The following is an 8934-nucleotide window of genomic DNA, read 5'->3' as shown; positions in this document are numbered from 1 at the left end:
AACTGACCAAGCCGAGGCTGGAACCGGTGACCTTCTTGCTGTGAGGCGACAGCACTACCCACTGTGCCACTGCTCCGCCCACATCTGAACTCTTCATATATTAGAATGCAAAGGTATCATTATTCTGTTTATTTACTTGTCAAGAAGTTCAAAATCCATAACCACAATGAAATACCTAACAATTTGTTAGTCTTGTGCCTCAGAAGGTTGTCATAATACACATTACGATACCTTCACAAATGATGAAGATTCATACATTAAGATTCATACATTTTCATCATAATTTAATATCACATGTTATATCGGAAGTACTATATGACTAATAGATTCATTTCTTAATCTATGAATCTTATAAAATGTTTGTTTAGTGCTAATGCAGTAATCATTAATAAGTAGTGTTCATGTACACAGTTACCAATTTTCTGTAGAATGTACCATAACTTACTGTTCACCTGAAATTATTTACCACAAAAATACTGTATTTACATTTACAGCACCATTTATCTTGTTGTAATCTATTTATAGTATTACTTCAAAATATACAGTAATTTTCATAACACAACTTTAAAACACAGTAGCATACAGCATAACTGTCCTACAGTAAAATGCTGTTCATATTACAGTTTAATACTGTGTAAAACATGGTTAACTGTGTATTTTAAAGTGTTACTGTTTCACATACAGTGTATTTTTCTTTTTGTTTTAATTTGTTTCTCTACACATTATTTTCTTAGACACTTCTTGATTGTGCTTCTTTTTGTTCTTGCTCTTAATTTGCACAACGGACATTCAGAACTTCATTCAGTGTTTGTGCAAGAACATTTACATACATATGTAAACAGTTAATTTTTAGTTATGATTCAATGGTATTTTAATGTATTTATATTAATATTTAAGATTTTAAAACATTTTAAAGACTTGAGCGCCACCTAGATTGTGTAAGCTTTGTGGATGGCTTAAAGTTTTAGATTATATAAAGTTGAAGTCAGAATTATTAGCCTCCCTTTGATTTTTTTTTTCCTTTTTAAAATCTTTCCCAAATGATGTTTAACAGAGCAAGCCAATTTTCACAGTATGTCTGATAATATTTTTTTTCTTCTGGAGAAACTCTTATTTGTTTTATTGCGGCTAGAATGAAAGCAGTTTTTAATTTTTTTGAAAAGTCAAAATTATTAGCACCTTTAAGCTATATTTTTATTCTATAGTCTACAGAGCAAACCATCGTTATACAATAACTTGCCTATTTACCTTAACCTGCCTAGTTAACCCAATTAAACTAATTAAGCCTTTAAATATCACTTTAAGCTGTATAGAAGTGTCTTGAAAAATATCAAAAAAATTGTGTATTGTCAAAGATTTTGGCAAAGAAAAAAGAAATCAGTTATTAGAAATGAATTATAATAACTATTCTGTTTCGAAATGTGTTGAAAATATCTTCTCTCCGTTAAACAGTAATTGAGGAAAAAATAAACGGGGGTTTGGGGGGGGGGGGGTGGAGCTTATAATTCTGACTTCAATTGTACTTAAATTGTAAAGAAATAAAAACATTCTGACCTGCACTTATTAAAATATAGAAAACAATAAGTTATCACATTATATGTGATTAATAATTTAAAAACTTGTAGCATTGTGGAAAAGTGTATCATTTAAAATGACAATCAATATTGTTCTGCTACAAACTGGGATCCAGTCTTTTAATATGGCATCAAATGATTCCTGTTTTAAAAATGCCAACATACAGTATGAATTGTAAATCACGAAAGATGCCATACACAGAAACAAAATGCATGGGACAGATAGAAAAGAGTAACATTTAAAGCTCTATTAAATTTTATTGTTTCAATCCTAGAAAAACAAACGTTTACAGGCCTGTTAATGTGCATTATTAGTGCAATTTCTAAAAATACAGCTAAAGTGCTGAGCATATATGAGTACACCCCCACAAATATCTCATTTAAAGTAATATTTTCTATAGAAAGCTTTACATTATTATATTGTGCATATACATTAGTTTAGTCTGTACTGAAGCCAAATCTGGAGCTTATCTGACAAAATAACTTACAATAATAGTTGTAAAATTAGTAAGCTTACTAATTTTACAACTATTATTTTAAGTTATTTTGTTAGATAAGCTCCAGATTTTGGCATGTCAGAGTTTGAATCCCAGCGCGAGAACAATTCCCAATCCCTCTCTCTCTCCAACTTCACTTGCTTCTTGTCTCAATACTGTCCTAATATGGCCCAAAAACAAATCTTTAAAAAAATGACAAATGTATATGTTAGGGAAAATATAAAACAACATTTTAGAAAATAGCAAAAACCAAGAGAAACAAAAATATATAGAATTTTGTTCAAATTTTGTCATTTGAATTTTTTTTTGCAATATTTTGCATGAATTTAAATGTTTTTTCCTTCCATTTCTAAAGATGTTCTGTGACTAAAATATTATTTTAATAAATATTTCTAGGGCGAAGCAGTGGCGCAGTAGGTAGTGCTGTCACATCACAGCAAGAAGATTGCTGTTTCGAGCCTTGACTCAGTTGGCGTTTCTGTGTGGAGTTTGCATGTTCTCCCTGCGTTCGTGTGGGTTTTCTCCGCGTGCTCCGGTTTCCCATAGTCCAAAGACATGTTTTACAGGTGAATTGGGTAGGCTAAATTGTCCGTAGTGTATGGGTGTGTGTGTGTGTGTGGATGTTTTTCAGAGATGGGTTGGGGAAGGGCATCCGCTGCGTAAAAACTTGCTGGATAAGTTAACGGTTCATTCTGCTGTGGCGACCCCAGATAAATAAAAAGACTAAGCCGACAAGAAAATGAATGAATAAATGTATAAATATTTCTGTTTAATAAAGCTGTTTTGTTCAAACACACTAATATATATATCACCCATATTCACTGAAAAATTTTCATTTTCATTGGCGCCAGTAGCCTAGTGGTACTGCATGCTGACATATAGCACCAGCGTGCTACCTGAGTTCGATTCCTGGCTCAAGATCCTTTGCTGACCCTTGCCCTCTCTCTGCTCCCAATGCTTTCCTGTCGGAATTTTCCACTCTCCTTTCATAATAAAGGCACAAAATATTATATATATATATATATATATATATATATATATATATATATATATATATATATATATATATATATATATATATATATATAAACATTTTAACAGTATATCTGATAATATTTTTTTCTTCTGGAGAAAGTCTTATTAGTTGTTGTTTTTTTTGGCTAGAATAAAAGCAGTTTTTAATTTAAAAAAAAAAAATTGGGACAAAATTATTAGCCCCTTTGAGCTATATATTTTTTCGATTGTCTACAGAACAAGCCATCATTATACAATAACTTGCCTAATTACCCTAACCTGCCTAGTTAACCTAATTAACCTTGTTAGGCCTTTAAATGTCACCTTAAGCTGTATAGAAGGGTTTTGAAAAATATCTAGTCAAATATTATTTACTATCATTATGGCAAAAAATAAAAGAAATCAGTTTGTAGAAATGAGTTAATAAAACTATTATGTTTAGAAATGTTTTAAAAAATCTGCACTCCGTTACACAGAAATTGAGTAAAAAAATAAACAGGGGGCTAATAATTCTGACTTCAAATGTATATATATATTTATATATTTATTTATATAAATTTTCAAAATGGGGTGTACTCATATATGCTGAGCACTGTATAATTGTATTTGGCAGTCAAAATTATGTAAATTGCATGAAATATTTGTTTCTCTTGTTTCGTTCACATCAAACTCCCCTTCTCGCTATTGCTAGTGTCGTTGTGTTTCAGATACAAAACAGCAAAAAATACATTTCACAAAATAAAATTCAATGATTTATTCATGCCCTATGCCAAACTGTAGACAAGACTTGTAAGTAACTGCGCACTTTTCTTGTATTGACTTCCCTTTCGCTGTCCCAGCTGGGCAGTTTGGATATTGGCCATCCCTAGAGCACTGACTCCTGGCTACAGGGCAAAGGAAAAATGCAATTAATGAGGGTTGTCTTTTATAGTGCACAGGTGGGTTACAGTTTTAAACTGATCTGTGCCAAAACATGGGAAATCCTTGTCTTGCTGCCCCTTTTTTTCCAGCAAGCTTCATCAAACCTTTGTTACATAGGTTTTATACTATGCATTCAAAATAGTTTGTCTTTTAAGAAAGAAACGTTTTTCTTCTCTGCAGTTCATCAAAATTATTTTCCCTCTTCATTACTGAATATATTATCAACAAAAAGCACATTATTCAACACAAAATAATATATATGTATAATGCTATAAACACCTAACGATGATTAGGACGGGTGATGTCATCAGTTAAGGAGACTATGGGAGGAAAGCCTTGACATTAGTACGAAAATGAGATACATCGTTATGAAGAATCCATTTCCTATCCCACCCCACCATCAGGAAATTATTACAGCCATATTATTTTCCTCTAGAAAGGGAAAAAAATGAGACCATTACTCATTAACTTCCTCTGGATTCTCTGAGCTATACGATCTGTCCTGAGTGCTATGTTTCACTCAATCTCTCCCGACAGTCTGCCATAGTTTTTCATGGCTCCCACTAGCAGTGATGTACCCATGACTTTTGCCATGTTTACTCTACAGCACAAGGTTGTGCTCAATCACACAGATGTGTTTGACAGCTCTGAGCACTTCTCTGCCAGTGTTTACACTCTCCAATTTCCTCTGCGATTGTGTGGCTCTTGTATAATCAGTGTGACACCAGAGAAAGGAGAGCACTTCATAAAACTGCCTATTTACCTTTGTGCGGAGGCTGGAAGTTTTCAACGATGGAAACGTTTTATGCTGCATTTGTTTTTTGGGTAGAGGTGGTCAAATAAAATGCTAACAAATGCTAAAGTAAGCAGTAAGATATCAGTGGCTGTGCTATATTGTGAAGTCATGGCTGAAGGGTGTAAAGCAAAGAGACTGGAAACAAATTCAGATTTGACTTACTCACAAAACATCACGGTCTTGAGTTTACCACAGAAATATTAAATGCTCCCAGAAATAAAATGGGCTTACCACAAAAAAATTGAAGACGAAAATATATACATTAACATTTTTAATTAATTAAATGGCATACTTACGCTGAAATAATTGTGACAGTAATTGAATATACACTCACCGGCCACTTTGTTAGGTACACCTGTCCACAAATTCTTAATCAGCCAATCACATGGCAGCAAATTGCATTTAGGCATGTGGACATGGTCAAGACAAACTGCTGCAATCAGTTTCCTCAAATGGTTTGAGTTACCTTAACTTTTTGGGTTTTACAGTGTAGTAGTTTGTACACAGCAAAATATGGGGACCCAAAACAACTCTATGGGTGTTAATTTCAACACTTTGAAAGTGTCTCATGGGGTCCACTCAAAACTGAGTTAAATCAACACTTTCAAAAGGGTTGGCACATTGACACCGAAGTAAGGGTTAATTTTAACTTTGGGCAGAGTTAAAAATGTAACTATGTTTAACACCGCCTGGTAGTAATTTTTTTACTACAATATATTGTTATTTTATTCAACTCTCTTGAGTGTAAATATGGTAAAAAGGTCAAATAGACTGTAAATAACAAAAGAAAAAACATTTTATTTGAAAACATTCAACACTTCAACAATTCATTCAGTTTTTAAAATGCAACAATGTCAAATATGCTTTAAATGTTTTATTAGTACAGACAGTATCAACAAAATATGTATGACAAGTGCTCAAAAAGGCTGTTTCAGTCCTTTAGTCCAAACTTGATGTTTCATCAGTGCAATTTGAAAGTTCAATATAGCGTCACTCATAGTTTTCTTCTGAAATTACATTAAACAACTTGGCGTGCAAATCTTTCACTTCTGGTGTTTCCTTGGTCCTCCATATCAAACACAGCAGTTTAAATGAAGGTATAAATGCTGTAAACTTGTGTGAAAACAAACTGGAGCTAGGAAATCTCATCAAGCATGTCCTGTGAATGAAGTGCTTCCCAGCCACAGGATGACCTTTTTAACCATGACAATGTAATAGCTGCTGATCGCTCGTCTGGTGGTTCCTGATGCACGGATATAGGGTGATGCTCATCTTAGAACTCTTCAAGACTCCAGCATGACTAAGAAAAATGTTTGAAAACAAATTGCAATCAAATTCTATGATATTTAAAAGAACATTTAAAGTAAATAAAACATTCAAGAAATCTAAACTCACCTTTTGAAAATCTTCATGATGACTCACCCAGCTGGTTGAGGTGACAGGATATGGAAAAGTAGAAAAAACACATACATCACTGTTGGATCTCCAAAAACAATTAGGGTAACCACTATGACTAGAACTGGAAATACAGGCAGCTGTCTGTCCAGAATCCTGAATTGAACACAACACTTGAAGCAAAATTTAGAGGAGCTTAAAATCTTTTATATCATTTAGTGATGCTGAATTCCCCAAAATATTGGCCACAGTGTAAAAAATATTCATAAACTTACAGTTTTCTGTAAGCGTGTGCATGCGTGTGCGTGCGTGTGTGTGTGTTTCTTTACCAGATTCAACTTGTTAGGCCCTTTCAGGTCCAGTATTGACGCCACCTTTCTTGGAGTCTAGCAGATGTTTCAGGTCCAAATATAATCTAAAATATTAGGATAAGCAGAAGAGAAAAAGTGCAAAGCAAAGAGCAAAACATTATTTAAGTAACAGTTCACCCACAATACAAAACTTATCACCTTCATGTCATTTGTTATTCTTTAATGCTCTAATACCCTCTCAGCTTATTGTGAAACAAATACAGAACTTTATCAAACATACCTTCATTATTATCACCACATATGACCAAGAAGGTGTGCTTGGTCATTTCACCAACTCTGGAAATACACCATCCGTCTCTAATCAGCCACCGTCACAGGGTCTTGTGTTATTGTATAGAGAACTGTGGCTGTTAAAAAACAACAACACATTAGTATCTAACACATATGCATAACCTTCAGATAAAAAAGAGAGATGAACATCAAAGTATGCTTCACACTTTTTCAGATATCTTTTGATTCAGATGTTGATTATTGATAATAAATCTACAAATCAAACCTGTATCATCATTAGGCTGCTCAAATATGAATCAGTTGATTAATTTTACAGACAGGTGGCTGTTTACAACGCACTAAATTGTCTTTAATAAAACGGAAATGTTGTGTACATGCTAGGTTTAGTCTATAAGCACAATATCATGCGGGAGAAAAAGTTTGACTAAGATGTTCCTGACTACAGAAATAGCCTAACTTACTACCGTCAGACATCCCGAGATGGGAAAAGTCATTTTCGGGGGATACAGAGTTAATTTTCGGGAGGTAGCGGGAGAGATGAGAACCTGAAGAGCAATGGAATGCGTTGCGCGCGACGTACTTAAAGAGCGGTGCGGGTGACATGCGCGCGACGTACCTGAAGAGCTGGGAGGGATGCGGTGGAGAGGGGTGTGCAAAGTGTTTAATGGCCGGGCGGGAGACGCGCGATTTCCGGGAGATTATCATTCATTTGCGGGCATCTACTTGGGCATCTGGGAGTCTCTGTGCATTTGCGGGATAACGTTAACGTTAGTCCCGCAACTTCCGGGAGACTTCTGTAACGTTAAATGTCCGAGAAAGTGCAAACGCGGTCATTTAAAGACATCAATGTTAACATTCCGACTTTAATGGTTGTCAACACTTAATATAATTCAAGCGTACATTATCACACGAGACTACTAACGGTATATGGACGGCCACGAATGAACCAGTTTAAAAGGGCCGCGGTGTTTAAAATAACCAAATTAACGTACACGAATAACAAACAATCATATGTTTTAGTCTGGAAGCCTTTTACAAGTAAGCATGTGTTGATTTACTCACCAGATATGTTTTAGAAACTCTCCAGAGCTTATGGAAACCATCCTGTGTTGCCGTTAGCATCCGGGCAGAGTAGGCTAACGTTAGGCGGCTCCGGGGATTCCCTCGCTAGTTTGCTTCGAATTAAAGGAGAAGTGTCGATTTTATTTTACAGATGAGTAACAACGCACAAAATGGCATTAAGCGTGACAGAAATGCGTTGAACATGTACATTTGATGTTTTAATGCACTTTGTATGCGTGAGCATATATAAAAACATTCTTGAAAAGAAGTGAATAGTAGTGCAGTTAAGCTAGATACACAAACGACCATGAATGAACCGCAGAAGTTTAAAATTGTCACTCCATTCTAAAGTTATTAACTTAACAATAAGTTTACAACTGTATTTCCTTAAAGAAAGTCAGTAAAATACCAACATTTAGGTAGTTTGACTCACCAGTTGCTGTTCTAAACCTCAGATGGAAAATGGCGTCTGGAAAATTCTTCAGTGACTGGGGCTGCATGAATTCCCGTATGTTGGAAATAACACCACCAAGTGTTGAAAAGATAACTCCTTGATTTCGCACTGAATAAAATCAATTCTAACTCTTATTTTATTCATTTATCAAAATTTAACTCTTTAACGTCAACACTTCACTCTGAAATGCTTCAACACCGAGAATTTAACTCTGATAAATTTGCTGTGTACTGATTTGTCATCTATGCAACATGATATGCTTTATTTGATACTGCAAGAGGCACTGGTTATTTTGATTGATTCATTTATTTAAAATGTGTGCTTTAGAACATTGTGCCCTGTGGAAAGTATTTTTATATGAAAAAACTATAAATCATTTTTAAACTCAAAGTAGTGTTCTGACATTCTGTTTTTTGTGTGGTATATTTGCAAATCTCTGTGGAGCGATTGGCTGTCCAATGCCCATATCTTGCTCTATGCTTAGCCTACAGTCTTAGCAATCAATTTTTTATGCCTTAAGCTTTTCCCTTCCCATATTAAAGGAGAAAAAAAATCCAAAGTATGCACTGATTTTTGTTTTGTTTTCATTTTATCACCATAGAAATCCACCATACACCCT

At 34.5% G+C, this 8934-nt stretch overlaps 1 long non-coding RNA gene across 1 annotated transcript; it reads right to left on the bottom strand.

Moving 5' to 3' along the window:
* Positions 1-5575: 5575 nt before the first annotated feature.
* Positions 5576-8332, bottom strand: LOC141375652 (uncharacterized). Its single transcript, XR_012384430.1, has 6 exons — positions 8295-8332; positions 7862-7974; positions 6789-6915; positions 6527-6612; positions 6198-6228; positions 5576-6102 (listed from the first exon to the last, which is right to left on the bottom strand). It is a non-coding gene; the product is annotated as an uncharacterized lncRNA (long non-coding RNA).
* Between the last annotated feature and the right edge of the window lie 602 nt (positions 8333-8934).

This window comes from Danio rerio, chromosome 8 (assembly GCF_049306965.1).
Source record: "Danio rerio strain Tuebingen ecotype United States chromosome 8, GRCz12tu, whole genome shotgun sequence".
Lineage (NCBI taxonomy): Eukaryota > Metazoa > Chordata > Actinopteri > Cypriniformes > Danionidae > Danio > Danio rerio.
This window is presented reverse-complemented; position numbering and strand designations above follow the sequence as displayed.